Source organism: Micromys minutus, assembly GCF_963924665.1.
Source record: "Micromys minutus genome assembly, chromosome: 11".
In the NCBI taxonomy this organism is placed as follows: Eukaryota; Metazoa; Chordata; class Mammalia; order Rodentia; family Muridae; genus Micromys; species Micromys minutus.
This window is the reverse complement of record NC_137980.1, coordinates 12,130,589-12,149,527: the sequence shown is the minus strand read 5'-3', so window position 1 is coordinate 12,149,527 and position 18,939 is coordinate 12,130,589. Positions and strand designations below refer to the sequence as shown.

General features: G+C 38.6%; 1 protein-coding gene and 1 pseudogene across 2 annotated transcripts in view; one reads left to right on the top strand and one right to left on the bottom strand.

The window, feature by feature from the left end:
- Window positions 1-18,939, top strand: part of XRCC4 (X-ray repair cross complementing 4) — a gene marked incomplete at its 5' end in the record, with an annotated part of 175,947 nt that overhangs the window by 141,498 nt on the left and 15,510 nt on the right. The gene's annotated exons all lie outside the window — the stretch shown is intronic.
- On the bottom strand, window positions 8,446-17,920 carry LOC308427048 (exocyst complex component 7-like; annotated as a pseudogene). The gene is made up of 3 exons: window positions 17,853-17,920; window positions 14,908-14,995; window positions 8,446-10,127 (listed from the first exon to the last, which is right to left on the bottom strand). The product of its transcript is annotated as an exocyst complex component 7-like (transcript).

Genomic DNA, 18,939 nt, shown 5'->3' with positions numbered 1-18,939 from the left:
GAAGTCATTGCTTTTAATAGCTGAGTAGTACTCCACTGTGCAAATGTACCACATTTTCTTGTATCCATGCCTCTGTTGAGTACATCTGGATTCTTTCCAGCTTCTGTTATAAATAAGGCTTCTATGAACATAGGAGAGCATGTGTCCTTGTTATATGTTGGAACATCTTTTGGGTATATGCCCAGAAGTGGTATAGCTGGGTATTCAGGTATTACTAAGTTTAATTTTCTGAGGAATCACCACAATTATTTCCAGAGTAGTTGTACCAGCTTACAAACCCATCAACAATGGAGGAGTACTCCAATTTCTCCTCATCCTCGTCAGCATCTGCTATCACCTGATTTTTTTTTTTTTTTTTTTTTTTTTTTTTTTTTTTTTTGTTAACTATTCTGACTGGTGTGAGGTGGAATCTCAGGGTTGTTTTGATTTGCATTTCCCTCATGACTAAAGAAGTTGAACATTTCTTTAGGTGCTTCTTGGATATTCAATATTCCTCAGTTGAGAATTCTTTGTTTAGCACTATTTTCCATTTTTAATAGAGTAATTTGTTTCTCTAGAGTCTAACTTCTTAAGTTCTTTGTATATATTGAATATTAGGCCTCTATCAGATGTAGGGTTGGTAAAGATCCTTTTTCCCAATCTATTGGTTGCTGTTTTATTCTATTGACAATATCTTTTGCCTTACAGAAGCTTTGCAATTTTAAGGGGTCCTTTTTGTCGATTGTTGATCTTAGAGCATAAGCCATTGATGTTCTTCTGTTCAGGAAAATTTCCCCTGTACCTATGCCAAAGGGGCATGTTTTCCGAGAGCTCCACCCAGCCCTCTCTGCCCTCTTGTATTGGTTTATGTAGGGGTTCTTCATCCACTTGGACTTGAGCGTTGTACAAGGAGATAAGAAAGGATCGATTTGCATTCTTCTACAGGCTGACTGCCAGCTGAATCAGCACCATTTCTTAAAAAATGTACTTTCAAAAATCTAATCTTCTTTAAAGCATATGTGCATGTGTTGCAAAATAATTTTTTGATTTGTTGGGAAAAAATCAATATTGAAAGAAAACATTAGTTTTGTATTTAGCTTCTCTGACACATGAACAGCAGAGGACTGCCTGGTCTGCCCTCCTGAGAAGACGCACTTAATGTCTGGGGAGACTTGAGAACCCTGGGAGTGGGGAGGCCTGCTGGGTTAGGGGTGGGAAATGGGGAGGTCCTCTTGGAGATTAGGGGTAGGAGGTGGTATGGGATTGGGAGCAGGAAGGGGTGCAGATGGGAGGAGAATGAAGTCTGGACTATAGAAAGGATTAAAAAAAAGAGTAAATAAATTCTTTTAAAAATACTGCTCTTTTTTCTACAAAAGTGTTTTTATAATATGGCATTTCCTGTATATAAAAGGATTCATGTTAAATATATTGTAACTGAACTTCAAGTATAAAAAATATCACCCTCTAGATTTTCAAAATTAAATGGTTCAAACTGAAATTTACTCATAAAATTTACTATGAGTTTCTCACTAAAATTTATATTATACAGTTGTATGATCTTTTCAGTTTAGTCTTAATTTGTAATTGTTTCTGATAGCTAGTATTGTCACTACTCTACCAAAATTTTATTTGATTTTTTTGTATTATTATGTGTAGAAATTTATAATGCCAAAACTGTTTTACAATTTTTGTATATGGGACAAATTGTTGCTTATCCTGAGAAATGTAATTGAAAGGTTTCAGAAGACTGTTCTGGCATGTCATTCATTAACAAGCAAATTATTAAATCTAGACATTACCGTAGTCCCCGTGAGTCCCTGATGAATATTTACACCATGTAGCTTTCACATTGCTTTTGAACATGAAAATAAAAATATGTGGGATCTTCTAGAAACTAGGTTGAGCTTTGTTAGAAAAGAAGGTCTTTCTGTAACACACAGTGATTGAAATCATTGTCATTGACTGGCTATGTGAAAGAACTGCATATTACTACAAACGCTGAAGCCAATTTTATGTTGTGGCTGCTTTAAGAGTAATGAGATATATCCAAGCTATTCTTAAATTCAGCCATATGAATCTTCTTTCATATACTCTAAAATATGTAGCCCCTAGGGATGTGAGGTGAAGTTTATATACATACTGTAATGATAAAAGCAATAGACCACATGAATTCCCAAGTCCTTTGAAGCTGAAGAGTTGTATTGGAGACTTCTCCAGGCAGAAAGAGGATCTGTATAATTGACGTGTGAGGAGATGAAGGGGGACTATCCCACATAGCAGGGCCATGTGAGCCCAGCGCAGGATTTCCTCCAGGAGCTTCGGAGCTCTCCCAGCATTGATGAACCAACGGGAGCTGGATAGAAAGGACAGGCCTGATTTGGGAAAGATGTAAAGGAAAAATTCCCTCTGGCAATACTGTAGATATTAATATTTTTAAATTGTGTCCCCACATTTATTCTGCATACCTTTGTACCGCCGTAGTCTAAGCTAGACTGTCTGCGTGACAGCCTTGGAGTCAATGAGTGGTCACAAGAGCATATAGTCTGTCACAGTTGCTTCTTCATACACAGAACTTCTTATCATTATGGCAAAACCAAAATGATAACAGCAATATCATATTCTTAAATAAGACATTCTCCATTATTGTTATTTATTACTTGATAACTTTTCTTCCCATTGCTCCCTGTTTATTCTCAAATATTGTTGACTTTTTCTTTAGAAAATTTTAGCTTAATGTATATTTCTTTAAATATTCTAATCATAGTATAGAGAATGAACCACTTAAAAAAGTTATACTACCCAGATAAATCTGAACCCTGGCTCTGAAAATGGACGAAGATACTGTGGTAACTTCTGGTGTTACTTTGAGTCATTCACAGCCTACTGAAAGAAGGTTACCTACTGCATAAGAAAATATTTCATTTTTTGTGAAATTGATATTTGTTATAATCTAGGCTGTTGATATTCTCAATGAAGAGGAACAGTGATGAGTACTCAAAAGTAAATGTAGATGTTGTGGACGATAACATATTTTCTAGGTACCGTTACTGATTGCATTGCACTGATATTAGTTTCACTTCATTATGTACAATTGCAAAATTTACCGCAAGTTGCATCAGGAATTTTGTAATGACAGCAAAAGAGCATCAAAGAATCTCCTACTCAAGCTAAGTGTGAATCTCCAGGTTGGCATGAGTGCAATCCCCAGCGCTGAAAACAAAGGAATAAAGAGCACTCTGGAGAGCCAGGATAGATAGGCGGGTAAGGACACTTGCCACAGAACCCCAACAATTACATTCAAGTCCTAAAACCCATGTAAAGGTCGAAGGAGAGCTGAGTCCACTGACTGTCTGATGGCTTCACGTATGTACCTTGGTACGCATATGCCCAATATGCATCACATGTGATTTAAACATACACATCACACATGGACACATACAATGCAAGCTTCTAATCAATGTTTCTCACTTGCTGCATTCAGATGAACACTGTAAACCCATAGTTTTCCATGGGGTTGCCTATGTAAACATTAGATTTATCTGCTAGTTTTTCGCAAAGTGAGAAGTAAAAAGTCAGTTCTATGCTTTTTGGGTTTTTTTTTTATTTTTTATCAGAGTAGTAGTAGAGATAACTAGGTGAATTTGTGGTACTGTAGTATGGCATACCAGTCAGCACTCAAGGGGGATGTGCGGTGTGTCTTCAATGTGAATTTGAGCAAATCAGAGGATAAGTTAGAAAAGACACTAAAGATGAGCTGTGGTGTGAACACGTTAGCGATTTGTCTGAAAACAAAGAGGAAAAGACAAGTTACAAAAAGAACAATTAGATCTCATCCAGCGATACCCAAGGAAGTAAAACAGCAGCTGTTGATTTTCTCTCTGTACCAAGAGCCAAAAAAACAGAGTTAGCCGATCAATAAATTCTGCAAAGCTCATTCCCACATCATACCATTAGATGCTTTCCAACTTTTCAATTTGGTAGGGAAAAAAGCCAAATACTTGCTAGTATGTCCCAGACTACTAGAAAATAAACATTAAACGTGATGCTTTATCCATATGCACCAGGTGTCCTCTGAAAACCCCACACTTGCTCTCTTTTGCAGAATGCCTAGCTAACCTGTTAGCCTCGGAGCACACAAGTCCATCCCAGACCTTCCTGGCTAACAGCCCGAACATGTACTAAATTAAGCTGTGTCTACACCCCAGTTACACACAGGTTTGCAAGCTCGGCCCATCGGGGAGGCCTCCCTTCATGTTTTCTCCTGGCAGCGGGCTTTCAGAGATAATTGCTTCCATCACAGGCTAAATAAGTTGGCTATGAATGCAAATGAGCAGAGAACTGCAAATAATAATTCATGGAGACAGATGGCAATTTCCTGTTTGCTTACTTGCCTTTATGAACTGTCTGAGAGAACCCTCTTATTGATAAACTCTTTAAATGTTTTATTGATGAGCACGGCAGTTCTGCTAGTGCAAAATGGAACGTTCCCCTTCTTATTCTCCTCTGATCACCCCATCCCTCCCCCCCCTCGTGTATGTCACTTGGGATTCCGGAAACTAATAAGGAGAAGAAAATTCTTACCTACTTGCCTACAGGGAAACGTAGGCACTAATTTTCACTTGTAGAAAGATGTACTTTGAATATTTTACAGTATGCACTACTCATGTAAGAATCACTCATAGGAAGCATACATATACTAATATTTACTTATAGAAAGATGTGCTTAAATATTCTTACAATATTTCTCATTTTATTTTCAAACTATCCTAAGATACATTTTAAGTTTTAGATTATTAATGCGTCCAAGTATATTATATGCTACGTTTTATTTAACAGATATATGAATTTGCATTCATTTTCAAACTTATTTCATGCAATGTATCATAATCTACTTTAATTTTATTAATGGGTTAAATTGTTTCCATCTTAATTCAATCCATGCCCTCATAAGCCACGGTACTGTAATCGTTCTAAATGGTTCACTCTGCAAATCTCCACTAAACAAGAAATCATTTCTGACTTCACTGTTCAAATAATAACATAAATAATATACTTTAAATATACCAGCTTAATCAGTTAATTTCCCAGTGTCAAATTTACAGAACAAACATGTGAATCCGAGCACTGTTTAAATTTCTTCACTGTGTGTTTCTTTGGAGAGCACTGAGGCTTGGCTCAGTGGAAGAGTGCTCACCCAGCACGTGCAGAGCCCGGGGTTTGCTCCCTAGCTCTTAAGTAAAGCTCCTGAGTAGAGATAAGGGGAAAGTGACATGTGCTCATGAATATCGTCCTTGAGTGCATGAGACTGACTTTTGCAGTTATTATAAATGTTAGTATCTGCAAAAAAGAAGAAGTTTCCATTGGTTTAGAAGGGCAGATATACAGTCGAGTTCCGTGTTCAATGCCAGAGGATATGCCTGCTGGTGCCTTCATTTCTCCTAACATTGCGTTGCGGATTAATCAGAAGACCTGCCTAAGGTTATGGCCTCTTCCATTAGTCATCTTACGGCCGTAGTATATGTTCATTTTTTGAAAACAGGGTCTTCTCTGTAACCCGGGCTTAATGTAATTCACTGTGTAACCTATTCCTACCAGACTCACTGCAATCCTTCTGCCTCAGGCTCTCAGATGCTAAGATGATAGTCGAAAACCATCATATCCTGGTGACCATAAAGATTTTAAGTCAGTATATTTATTTTTTTAGAAAAAATAAAATTATTTTAAAAAGTCTCTTTCATAGAAACAGTGTAAATATAATTTGCAGATAAAATATTGAAGGCTCATGAGACTCATTGCCATGAGCCCCCTTGGCAGGTGACGTAGGGTATTTCCAAGAATATACTTCTTAAATAATGGCTGGGTGATGCCTTTCTTAGCTTGTTGATGCTCTATCCTTCTGTTGTAATCCACAGGAAGTCTCTCTCATGCTGTGGACTTCGTTGATGTCAGCTTGATTCTTTTATTCCTATAAGCTGTACTCCATATCTTTCATCTTCTATATTCTCTATTATCTTCTAAGATTTTCCTAATAAATCATATTACATGGAATATTCTTGTTTGAAAGGTCCACTAGAGAAACTCTATTTTTTTCTCTTATTATTTCTGTGGGGCTATTTTATTTGTTTGTTTGTTTGTTTGTTTTGTTTGTTTATTTATTTATTTATTTTGGTGGTTTGTGCAACTGGTTCTTACCAGAAAGCAGTTTTCATCTGTTTCTTAAGCAGTATAAAAAGTAACAGGAAACCTAAAGAAGCACATTGAGAGTCCCTGATGATGACGGTAATAACAGCCTTGTAAAATTGCTTTCCTCCAGTCCCAGAGAGTCGATAAGGAACCCCTACTGCTGTTTCATGGGCATATAGCTCACAATTAACAGTATGCTGTTTTAAGTCAGCAGATTCCTAAAGTCATTGCTGGCATAAATCTGCATGCTAATGAGGAGCAGGCCCCTGAGCTTGCTGCTGTTCAAATCGCTTGAAGATGCTCTCTTACGCTTTGTTTCCCCCAAGTTATAACTGATAGATATAAATTCTGTGCTTCTCAGCTCTGCAGTTTTATGAGCTGTGGCCCCCTAACTGTCAGATGGGAATCTCCATCACTGCAGAGCATTTCCGCAGGCTTGTGTGTAGTCAGTCAGCTGCTCACCAGCACTGGCAACCACTGGCCTGATTTCTGTCACAGTGCTTCTGATTTTTCCAGAATGTTACATAAAGTCATAAATACATATTCCTCCCCAGTCTGACTTTTTCATGTACACTAGGTGCTTTGAAATCATCCCATAGGGAATTGTATTAGCATTTTATTATTTTTTCGTACATGTGAACATGCCATAATTCACTTATCCATTAACATTATGCATTTTACTAGTAAAGTCATTATTACAGAGTTCCTACTATGTGCCAGGTATTGTTGTGTTTTAAATTATTTAGATGAAGTAGTGCTATAAATTGTACCCACAGTGTTTGACAGTATTACACTTTTAGAATTGAATGCCTTCTCCTCTGTTTGCTACCGTGGGAGCTTGAGAAGTGCCAACATTTTAGCACTGTGACGGCTGTGTTGATAATACTACTTCCCAGTGCAACTGAAGAGATTAAGTTCATTAGTCACTGAGCGAGTAGAGTAGGCTCTGGCACTCGGTAGATATCAGCTGTATTCCACCCACAACTGTTGAGAAGCACTACAGAGTGTGACATTAGCATCCTCAACTCAAGTGGGAGACAGGCACATAAAAGCTGATATCTTTTTCTAGTCATCTTATCAATAAATGACATCGAATATGTTAGCATAACTTTATGTGATTTGAACCTCTATTCTTTTCTACGAATCTTGTTAAATTGAATGTAGTGGATCCAGGGTGGGATAGATGGCTCAGCCGTTAGCAGTGATCCTGTTCTTACCAAGGATCTTAGTTCGGGTCCCAGCTCAAACCTGCCTGTGATGGCTCTTCGAGCTTCCGTAGTGACCTGCACATTCGCTCGTAAAATTAAATTAAAATGAAGTACTTTAAAGTGTTTCTGCCAAAACTAATGTTTTGAGTAACCATTTACTAAAACCTAACTCATTTATATGTAAATGATAAACACAAAAGTTTTAATGCAAAGAAAATAAAACATGAAATTATGAAAAGTCTACAAGTTTACAATGAGGTAAATCCAAAATACGTGCTTTGATCAGAACAATGGTCAAACATGGCTTCCTAAAGATGCTGTTGGGCAGGGAGTGGAAGACTACAGCAGTCCCCTGAGTACCCAAGAGACATCCTTGGATTGTCGAGAGAAAGAAGCATAAACATCTATTGAGGAAATCCACATTTTTCAAGTAACACATTATCTTGGTGTTGTCAGATTTTCCAGAAAATTAAATGAACAACCATTACCAACTCATTCAATAAAACTAACATAGCATTTATTCTAGAAATGGACAGAAGTGTATGCAGGTTACATTTGGAAAATCACAGCCCAATATTATAGAAATATTTGATCCAGACCCAGAGTTTCTCTCTCTCTCTCTCTCTCTCTCTCTCTCTCTCTCTCTCTCTCTCTCTCTCTCTCTCTCCCTCCCTCCCTCCCTCCCTCCCTCTCTTGCTCTCCTCTCTCTCTCTTTCTCTCTCTCTGTCTGTCTCTGTCTGTCTCTCTCTCTCCTCTCTCTCTCTCTCTCTCTCTCTCTCTCTCTCTCTCTCTCTCTCTCTCTCTCTCTTTCTCTCCTCTCTCTTTCCATGTGTGTGTGTGTGTGTGTGTGTGTGTGTGTGTGTGTGTGTTACCACTCGTTTGTTTGTGAGTCCAATGACATGCTAGGCATGCCAGTGGAACTGGGCAGAAACACAGGCAGACTTAAGCAGAGGTGTTGAAAAGATGATAGACCATGTCGCTCCACCTGGTACTTGATGTACTTCTCTGGGGTTTTTGTGAAGGGCACACTGCCATTCCTGTGCAGAACAGTCCCATAGGTCCCCTTGGCATTGTTTTACTGAGCCTGTTGAATCTTATCCCTCTGTTCCATATCTGCAATGGCCCAGGCCTTCTGAATCTTGTACAGTTCTTCTAGTCCATCATGAATCCCTTGAAACGTTCCTAAATCATCTGCCGTTCCTTATATCAGAGCATGACTCCAGGATGGAACACAGGTAGATCCTTCTCTGCAATGTAGCCAGTCACCTTTAATCAGCTGTACTGAAGGTCTGGATCTGCTGCTGGATGTGCTCCTGGTAGGAGCACTCAGAGTCTTCTGGGTCACAGTCAGGAGCTGAGTGAACTCAGACCTGTCCAGGGACTTGAGAATGTAGTTGTTCTGTAAGAAGATGGCACTCAGTGTTTGATCCTCATATACCTTGGACTTGGTTAGCAAGTTCGGCTGCAGGTTACCCAAAACTTTGCAGATGTAAATGCTCAACAGCCACTTGCTGAACTCAGAACTCTAGCTAGTGGCCAAAGAGCTGGTTTCTTGGAAGGTCAGCATGGCACCTGCTGTCTCCTGGAAGTCCTGAAGCTGCTGGAGGAAGAGGATCGCCTTGATGTTATCAGCAAAGTCTTCTAGAGCTTTGGCCCCAGTGGTTTCCATGGAGGTGATGAAGCCAGGCAACTTGTTATTCATGCTGGTCACTGTGCCCTGGAGCACCTGGTCAAACTCAGGCTTAGTCTGCTTGAGTTGCCACAGTATTGGGAAGATGGTGAGCACCATGGAGAAGGCATAGCATATGATGGCTTTCCTGGCAGCGGACATGATGTTCTCTCCTTCAAGCATCAGCCTATCCAGAGCATCCTGTATCAAGGAGTCGAAGGTTTTCTTCTGGTGGTGCTCAGGGATAATGTCCATAAACAACTGGTATTCACTCTGGGCCAGTTTAACAAAGACACTGACATGGTGAATGTAGGCGTCCATCTCACATCCAACATGTCATCTCTCCCTGGCCACTTGATGGGATTCTTGGTAGCCATGTCTTTTCTCTTATTGGGGATGGTGGGGAAATCGGGAACTCCAGAGGAAGAACTACTTTTGAGAAAATGCTCCTTCAGACCTTTGATGGAGCAGTCCAGCCAGCTAGAGCCGATCTGGTAGTAGATACTCATAAAATCTTGGTTCCAACCATCTTCCACCAGCCAGCGGGAGGTTCAGACCATGTCATGGAGCATGCTCTCAGGCAGGTGCTCTAGGACCACATGTTCCACCAGTACATCATCACCACTGATGAGATCTAGGACGTGTACACGGGAGACCCCACCTTGCTGGGCCGGGACATCAGACTGTGGAACTCTGATTCCAGTGACTCCTTCCCTCACTTAAACAGCATCTACACTTTGTTGAGCTCTGAGCTATCTGGGCTAATGTCCATAAAGTACTCCACAGACTTCTGGATTTTGGTCATGCTTCCTAGGTACTCATCCAGCCTACCTGTTGGGCCCTCTCCAATGATCTTCTCGGTGACGCTGGCTATGTGGTAATAACTGATAACATGGTCCCGGGAGGTCAATTTACTTTTTGACATTCTCCTGTAGCCTCTTTAGTTTCTCTGTCTACTTATGCACAGGGATGATAGAGTTCACCAGCTTCATGAGACAACTCTCAAAGGACGACAGAATCCACACCTTATTCTTGGTGAGCTGGTCGCTCTTCTCCAGGCTGTCTCGGATAAAGATGACCTGGAGTTTCTACCATGCCTTTGACCCTTTAGTTTCTGCATAAAATACACACATCCTTTTATATTTATATCGAGCCTTAAACGGTACAATAGCTGAGTGGATAACTAACTAGTATGTTATAAGAATCTACTTTCCTATCAATAACCCTGAGTTACTACTTATTGTATTTTATCTGGACTGCCCTTAACTCTAATTGACCATTCCTCAAGGCCATGTTTTTATGGCTCAACTAACCCGTAGCAGCTTTTCCTCCTTCCTCTTGTACCTTCTCCTCATGGTCCTCCTCCCAGACCCCAAGCACAGGAAATCTAAACCCCAGCTATGTCTCTTCTGGCCGGCTATTGGCTGAGATCTTTATTTATCAATCAGAAATATCTTGGGAGCAAGGCCTATGTGCTGACTCTTGCAACTCTGGGACAGCCAGGTCTGGGGGGGGGGGGGGGGACTAGCACATTGTTTAAAAATTAAAAATGATAAAAACAAGCTTAAACTAGCAATTTACTTTTAAACCATTAAAAATGGATGGAACTAGAAGTTATCATCCTGAGTGAGGCAACCCAGTCACAAATGAACACTTATAGTATGTCCTCACTGATAAGCAGATACTAGCCCAAAAAGCTCAGAATACCCAAGAAACAATTCATAGACCTTATGAAGCTCAAAAAGAAGGAAGACCAGAATGTGGATGCCTCAGTCCTTCTTAGAAGAGAGAACAAAACACTCATGGGAGGAAATACATGGACAAATACAGGACCAGGTATTGAAGAATAGATCATCCAGAGACTGCCTCACTTGGGGATCCATCCCATATGCAGCCACCAAACCCAAGCACTATTGTTGATGCCAAGTTGTGCTTACTGGTAAGAACATGATATAGATACCTCCTCAGAGGCTCTGCCAGAGCCATACTGATACAGAGGAGGATGCTTGCAGCTAACCATTAGACTGAACACAGGGACCCCAATGAAGAAGCTAGAGAAATAAGTGAAGGAGCTGAAAGGGTTTGCAACCCCTTGAGAAGAACAACATCATCAAACAAACCCTAGAGAGCTCCTAGGGACTTAAACCCTGACCAATGAGCACACATGGAGAGACCCATGGTTCCAGGTGCATATGTAGCAGAGGATAGCATTCTCTGGCATCAAAGGGAGGAAAAGCCTTTGGTCCTTCTAAGGCTTGTTTTTTCTCAGTGGAGGGGAGTGCCAAGTTGCTGATGTGGGAGAGAGTAATTAGAAGAGGGAGCACCTTCATGGAAGCAAGTGGTGGGAGGGAATGGGAGTGGGTGGAAAGGAGATAATATTTGAAATGTAAAAAACAGAGAATATCCAATAACAATAAATAAAAGTGATGGAGTGAAGGAGACTAGGAAGAATGTTAGGTAAGAGGTGCAAAGTTTCAACTTAAATGAAAACTAGGAGTCTTGTGGACAATAAATAACAGCATTAGTTACCATTATACTGTATCTAAACATTGGGAAGATGGAGTAGATATCAGCATTCTCACTACAAAAAAGCAACTCTGATGTCATAGGTATGTTAATTGATGTAATTATGGTATTTACTTCACAGAGTATACATTTATCAAAGCATACTTTTCTGGAACCTAAATACATATAATTTTTAAAGTCACCTAAATCTCACTAAATCTGATAAACATATGCCAAAAGTTGGTTTATTTCAAGTAAGAGAAATAGTCATTATATATCAGATTTATTGCAGGTAAAAGCTACATGATAAACTAATGATTGAAAGTTTAATGTAATTGATAATTCTGCATAAAACTTTCATTATAAGACCAGATTCATAAAATGTGCTATACTCCCCAGAAAAGTACAAACAAAATGAAACATGCTTGTATATAGTGATACTATCAGCAACTTCTTCAGTACTTATTAGAGATCCTAGCTAGTACATGGAGAACACATGAAAAGAAATAAAACATGTTAGTTTGTTTAAGGTAAAATGTTTAATATTTAAGATTGATATCATGCTTTCCTTCATAGAATATGCAAAAGAATCTATATATAATGATATTGAATTAATAAATACATTTTCACAGATTTTATCACTATTTAGCATTAGTAATGAATTAGACAACTGTAAACCCTATGCAACTCTGATGATGGTAGAAATAAATTCTAACAATTTGACATAATTTTGTAAAATAATAAAAATTAAATATTAACATATACTATGACCTGAAGACTTATGCTATAAAAGAGAGAAATTCTGATATATGCACGTAAAAGAATTTATACCTAGTGTTCCCTTAGAGCTGTTGTTAAAGCAAATGTAATGAAAGTAACATATAATTTTATGCTCTAATATTAGGAAACATTGAAGCTAATGAGAGATATATTTTACAAATAAAGAAAAAATATAAAAAAGTTACAGAATGCTGGGTACAATATAACTTTGATTTTATGATGTCCAAATTAAAGGAGCATTTTTATTGGATATATTTTATTTACATTTCAAATGTTTTTCTCTTAGCACTGTTTTCATTGTGTCCCAACAAAGTTTGACTTTGTTGGGCCTTCATTTTTATTAAATTCTAAAAGTCTTTACTTTCTTTTTTATTTCTTTCTTGACCAAGTTATCATTGAGTAGAACATTATTCAGTTTCTATGTGTGTGTTGGCTTTCTCTTATTTTTGTTGTAATTGAAAAACAGATGTCCATGGTGGTCTGATAGGATTTATGGGATCATCTTACATCTGTTGAGGCCTGTTTTAAGACTGATTATATGGTCAGTTTTGGAGATGGTTCCATGAGGTGCTGAGAAGAAGGTGTATTTTTCTTCTTTTGATTTAGGATGAAATGTTCTATAGATGTCTGTCAAATCCATTTGGTTCATGACTTCTGTTACTTTCACTGTGTCTGTGTTGAGTTTCTGTTTCAATGCTCTGTCCATTGATGAGTGTGAGGTGTTGAAGTCTCCCACTATTATTGTGTGAGGTGCAATGTGTGCTTTGAGTTTTAATAAAGATTCTTTTATGGACGTAGGTTCCTTTGCATTTGGAGCATAAATATTGAGAATGAGATTTCATCTTGGTGGTTTTTTCCTTTGACGAGTATGAAGTGTCCTTCCTTATCTATTTGATTATTTTTTGTTCAAAGTCAATTTTATTTGATATTTGAATGGCTATTCCAGCTTGTTTCTTGGGACCATTTGCTTGGAAAAATTGTTTTCTAGCCTTTTACTCTGAGGTGGCATCTGTCTTTGTCACTGATATGTGTTTCCAGAATGCAGCAAAATGCTGGATCCTGTTTACATATCCATTCTGTTATTCTATGTCTTTTTTATTGGGGAATTGACTCTATTGATTTTGAGAGATATTAGCAACCAATGGTTGTTGTTTCCTGGCATTTTTGTTATTCGAGTTGGAATGGTGTTTGTATGGCTGTCTTTTTTGGGTTAGTTGTAAGAAGATTACTTTCCTACTTTTGCTAGAGTGTAGTTTCCCTCCTTATGTTGGAGTTCTCCATTTATTATTTTTTGGAAGGCTGGATTTGTGGAAAGATATAGTATAAATTTGTTTTTGTCATAGAATATCTTGGTATCTCCATTTATGTTACTTAAGAGTTTTGCTGGATATAGCAAATTGGGCTGGCATTTGTGTTTTCTTAAGGTCTGTATAACATCTGACCCAGATCTTCTAGCTTTCATAATCTCTGTTGAGAAGTCAGATGTGATTCTGATAGGTCTGCCTTTATATGATATTTGACTTTTTTTCCCTTACTGCTTTTAATATTTTTTTCTGTTTTGTGCATTTGGTGTTTTGACTATTATGTGTAGGGAGGAATTTCTTTTCTGTTCCAATTTATTTGGAGTTCTATAGGCTCTATGTATGTTTATGGGCATCTCTTTTGTTAGGTTAGGAAAGTTTTCTTCTAGAATTGTGTTGAAGATATTTACTCACCCTTTAAATTGGGAATATATATTTGCTTTTATGCTTATTATCCTCATTGATATTCTCATTGTGTCCTGAATTTCCTGTATGTTTTGGGTTAGAAGTTTTTTTCATTTTGCATTTTCTTTGACTGGTGTGTGAAGGTTTTCTATGCTATCTTCTGCCCCTGAGATTCTCTCTTCTATTTCTTGTATTCTGTTGGTGATGCTTGCGTCTATGACTCATGATCCCTTTCCTAGGTTTTCTGTCCCCAAGGTTGTCTGTCTCCCTTTGTGATTTCTTTATTGTTTCTATTTCCATTTTTAGATCCTGGGTGGTTTTGTTCAATTCCTTCACCTGTTTGGTTGTGTTTTCTTGTAATTCTCTATGGGGTTTATGTGTTTGCTCTTTAATGGCTTCTACCTGTTTTTCTGTCGTGTCCTGTATTTTTTAAGGGAGTTATTTAAGACCCTCTTAAAGTCCTCTAATCACACCTCTTTAGGTGTGATTTTAAGTCAGAATATTGTTTCTCGCATGTGTTGGAGTATTCAGGACTTGTAGTGGGGGAACTGGGTTTCTGATGATGCCAAGTTACCTTGCTTTTTGTTGATTAGGGTATTGGTCTTGCCTCTCACCATCTGCTTGTTTCTGGTGTTGGCTGATCTTGATGATTCTGAAAGTGACTTGAGCCTCCTGTAAGCCTGTGTATCAGCACTTCTGGGGTACCAGCTCTCTCCCAGTGGGGTCTGGGTATAGAGAGCTGTAGCACAGGGTCAGTTCCAGGTGCAGGTGGAAACCAGAAGGATCCTGTCCCAGACTTCTCCTAGGTTTCTGTGTCCTGAGGGCTCCAGGTACTTTTCTCTTGGGCCAGGGATTTGAGCAGAGTTGGTGGTCTCACCTGTGCTCTCAGATGTCTCAGGACTCCTGTGAGTCTGGCTCCCTCACAGAGGATTCTGGGTACAGAGTGCTCTGACACCAGATCAGCCCTAGGCACAGGCAGAAACAGAAAGCATAAGAAGTATTTATATAGGAGGTTAGGAAGAGATATTAGACATGAGAAACTTTTTATCTTAAGGTACAGGAAATACACACACACACACACAGGCTCACTTCTATTTGCTTGAAAACATGATATGTAGCTCAAGTGGTAGCCTGTGTGCTCAATTTAAATGGAAACGTTTTAGGAGTTTAATTTACTGGATATAGTAACCTCGGCTGGCACATATGTTCTGTTAGGGTCTGTATGACATCTGTCCAGAATCTCCTAGATTTCATAGTCTCTGATGAGAAGAAGTCTGATGTAATTCTGATAGGTCTACCTTTATATGTTACTTGTCCTTTTTCCCTTACTGCTTATAGTGTTCTTTCTTTGTTTTGAACATTTGGTGTTTTGACTATTATGTACAGGGAGGAATTTCTTTTCTGGTTGAATCTATTTGTAGGTCAGTAGGCTTCTTGTGTGTTCATGGCATCTTCTTTAGGTTAGGGAAGTTTTCTTCTATGTTAAAGGTATTTAATTGGCCTTTTATTTGGGAGTCTGTGCTCTCTTCTACATATATTATCCTTAGGTTTGGTCTTCTCATTTTGTCCTGGATATCCTGGATGTTTAAGGTTAGGAGCTTTTTTATTTTTGCATTTTCTCTGACTTATGTGTCAATGTTTTCTATGTTATTTTCTGCCCCTGAGATTCTCTCTTCTATTTCTTGTATTCTGTTGGTGATTCTTGCATCTATGACTCCTGATCCATTTCCTAGGTTTTCTATCTCTAGGGTTGTTTCCTTTTGTGATGTCTTTATTGTTTCTATTTCTGTTTTCAATTCCTTTATCAGTTTGGTTGTGTTTTCCTGTAGTTCTTTAAGTGATTTTTGTATTTTCTCTTTAAGGGCTTCTACTTGTTTACATGTGTTCTCCTGTAATTGTTTAAGGCAGGTATTCATGTGCTTCTCAAGGATCTCCACCATCACCATGAAGTATGATTTTAAGTCCAAATCTTGTTTTTCTGGTGTATTGGGATATCCACTGTTTACTGTGGTGGGAGAACTGTGTTCTGATGTTGCCAGGTTGTCTTGGTTTCCAATGCTTAAGTTCTTGCGCTTGCTTCATGCTATTTTGTTATCTGTCATGCTAGGTGATCTTGTTGTGTCGGACAGGAGCTTGTCTCTCCTCTGGGTCTGTGGGCCCATGGGAACAGGAGGAAGATTGCTGCTGAGTGTTCAGCTATCTGTGGGTAGGCTGTGAGATCCAATGGCAGTAGACCGGCTCTGGCTCAGCACAGTCTATTCCCAGGCAGCACTGAGCTTCCTGCGTCTCAAGAGTTCCAAGTGGTCACTCCCCAGGTAGTCAGTGAAGAGGAAGTGGGGCTCACCCATGGGCTCATGATGGAGAGTTTCCTGAGGCTTGTCTTGCTTTTCAGGAATCTACAGGCAGGCAGTAATTCCTAATGGTGGTGGTCCAGCTCTGTCTCAGGGCTGGAACAGACAGTTCCCAGTCAGTACCACCCTACCTGCTCCCCAAGATTTCCTGAGAATCTCCCAAGTGAAAATCTTATGGTTAAAAGTTTCATGGTTATATTGCTTATAAATAATATTTAAAATAATAATAAGGCATTTTCGTACAGTTATCTACTGTATGTTGGGCATAGTCACTATCATACCTCCCCTTCGTGTTCTCCTTTTCTCCCTCCTCTCTCTCTCTCTCTCTTGTGTGTATGTTTCTGTTCCTCGATTTGTTGATAATTTTATTCAATTTAGTTTATCGTATCTAGTCCTCCAACTCTTCCAAGCTCTGTCCCCTTTCCATGTCCAGCTATATCCACTAACTGTGTGGTCTTTTGTTTTAACCCTTCAACAACACTTTGCACTATACAAAATAGTTTTGGCTGTGTGTTCTCTCGCTAGAGCATACTTGTCCTACCAAAGGTTGGTCTATATAAACCAACCTTTCCTTTTACAGAACCTTACTATTGTTAATTGCTCCACAGCCAATGGTAGGATTGTGTCTCCAACTGTGTTCTCCATGAGTTGCGATGTAGATATACCCACTGGTTGGGTCTAGGCCAAAACAATGAGTTGATTTGTGTGTCCAATGCAGAGTGGCCAACCTTGAAATGTTATGTATGCATAACAATTACAACACATTGTACTTACAAATATTTGTACATAGATGGATGGATGAAGAGATAGGTAGATGTAACAAGTATCAAAGGAAAAGAATTACTTTCATGAAAGTAGAAAATCATGGAAGGGACTGGAGGGAAAAATGGAGTGGTAAGTAATGGAAACCTATTTTAATTAAAAACATTGTTAAAATGGTGTGCTGCCCTTAAAAGTCTTCTTGAAACAGAAAAATGAACACTGAATAAGCTTTACCATTAAATAAATATTTTTTCATCACACTGTGGTTTAACACACAAAGAAGGCAAATTTCTTATGTAAATAGGCAAACTGATTTATGAAGCACAGAGTAGTAGCCCTTAATACTCTAAGGACTGAGGTTATGTTTGGATATTTCATAACAAAATTTACCTATGTTTATCTGCAAAAAGTACACATGCATATACATATACACATATATACACACACATATATTCAACATCTCAACTATATGCAGAAGTAAAATATTTATAGATGTTGATACCAACCTTTTATTCTGAGCTATTAAAAATGAATTTTTGTTTAACTGCCACTAATTATATAGCTATGCATTTTGTGGTCACTAAATGTTTTCATTTGCTCGAGACAAGGTAATATAGTGTAAATTGTGTTGCTGTAGCCTTTACTAATAAGAGATGGCAACACATGCCCCCCTCAAAGACATTTAATTGGAAACACAATCCTCACGTACCGTGTCACAAATACAATAAAGAAAACAGCACAAGCATAGTTACTGCTTGAACGTCTCCAAGTAGCCATTTTTAAATTTCCTATGACTTCTGGGCGGACTGCACCATATGGCTTTGTCACAAGTCGACCTGTTACTAATAAAGTAGGACTGATGTATAATTATGTTTTCAGTGATTCATCTGTGAAACACTCTGGATTATTTTACACGGGTGCATCTGGTCTACATGTGTACAGTGGTTATTCTGTGCTGACTGACAACTGTATTCTTCTCATAAAACCCCTAATACACAGATGTGAACTCTTGATTTCTTAGAGACAAAGCTGTGCATTTATACAATTTGTACCTTAGCGATTTTTGAATGTGAAATTTATTCTTAAACATGCACTTCTATGCAGCACAAAAGTTGCACTGTTACTGAATGTAAACATTTCATAAAATGTTTTTCTCTCACTGAGCAGATGTAGTGAAGGCACCTTGATCTCTTGGTATTCATTCATAGCACGACATCTGTTTCAGATTGTGAGCTCAAAGAAGGCAGTGGCCATGTCAATTTTGTATTATGCAGACAATATCCACTAACGCATAATTGTGCTTTAGATGTTTGCTAAGAATGTGTCAGTCAAGAAGAGATGCTAATGACTTTTTAAAATAGCATTTATAATCTGACTGTAAGCACCTTTTTCACTAAACGGACATTAGCTATATAAATAGTCCTAGTTTAAATTTCATGCAATATAGTTAGCAAGATAACACAGAACCATGTTGTTCTCAGTAAAATGAGGTTACTATATGTTAAAAGATTTCTTTTGTGGGGGAGAAGGAGTCATAAGAAAATCCTCAGAATCAACATATCAGGTCTTGAGTGGGCCCACTGAGACTGAACAATCAGGGAGTGTGCATGGGCCTAACCTGGGCCCTCTGTATATGTTAGAGTTGTGTTTATGTGGGGCTCCTAACAGAGGAATTGGGGGAGGGAGACTATTTCCTATGCTTTTGCCTACCTTTGGCATCCTTGTCTTCCTAGTGGGTTGCCTCATTCAGCCTTAGTATGAGGGGGGGTCGTAGTCTTATTGCAACTTGATATGTC